At 51.0% G+C, this 893-nt stretch overlaps 2 non-coding genes across 2 annotated transcripts; both read right to left on the bottom strand.

The window, feature by feature from the left end:
- Nucleotides 1–78: 78 nt before the first annotated feature.
- Nucleotides 79–197, bottom strand: LOC119343305. The gene has a single exon (XR_005166017.1). It is a non-coding gene; the product is annotated as a 5S ribosomal RNA (ribosomal RNA).
- Nucleotides 198–494: 297 nt separating this feature from the next.
- On the bottom strand, nt 495–613 carry LOC119343306. Its single transcript, XR_005166018.1, has one exon. It is a non-coding gene; the product is annotated as a 5S ribosomal RNA (ribosomal RNA).
- Nucleotides 614–893: the final 280 nt, after the last annotated feature.

Here is an 893-nt window from a genome sequence, read left to right as displayed (position 1 = left end):
GCAAAATAATAAAACACGGTAAATATATTACTTACACGTGCGTTTTGTTTTGCAAGCGGCGCGAAAAAAATTAAAAAGGGAATGCAACACGAGGACTTCCCAGGAGGTCACCCATCCTAGTACTACTCTCGCCCAAGCACGCTTAACTTCGGAGTTCTGATGGGATCCGGTGCTTTAGTGCTGGTATGATCGCATCCGACATGTTACCCCGGTCTTCGTCCCTTATCCTTGCCCCTCCCAGCTCCACTACAAAGACGATTGTACATTGCTTTGGCCGCTCCCTCTCAACTACGGAGACGAGTTTAACGCGGTTTCCACCCCTCCCTCTCAACCGCACCAGTGCACGCTTGCCGCGCCACAACGCCGACGCTGGACCCGTGAATCGTGAGCACCCAGCTATGACTTACCGCACTCGTGCAAAATGATAAAACACGGTAAATATATTACTTACACGTGCGTTTTGTTTTGCAAGCAGCGCGAAAAAAATTAAAAAGGGAATGCAACACGAGGACTTCCCAGGAGGTCACCCATCCTAGTACTACTCTCGCCCAAGCACGCTTAACTTCAGAGTTCTGATGGGATCCGGTGCTTTAGTGCTGGTATGATCGCATCCGACATGTTACCCCGGTCTTCGTCCCTTATCCTTGCCCCTCCCAGCTCCACTACAAAGACGATTGTACATTGCTTTGGCCGCTCCCTCTCAACTACGGAGACGAGTTTAACGCGGTTTCCACCCCTCCCTCTCAACCGCACCAGTGCACGCTTGCCGCGCCACAACGCCGACGCTGGACCCGTGAATCGTGAGCACCCAGCTATGACTTACCGCACTCGTGCAAAATAATAAAACACGGTAAATATATTACTTACACGTGCGTTTTGTTTTGCAAGCGGCG

This window comes from Triticum dicoccoides, unplaced genomic scaffold (assembly GCF_002162155.2).
Source record: "Triticum dicoccoides isolate Atlit2015 ecotype Zavitan unplaced genomic scaffold, WEW_v2.0 scaffold122256, whole genome shotgun sequence".
Classification (NCBI taxonomy): Eukaryota; Viridiplantae; Streptophyta; class Magnoliopsida; order Poales; family Poaceae; genus Triticum; species Triticum dicoccoides.
This window is presented reverse-complemented; position numbering and strand designations above follow the sequence as displayed.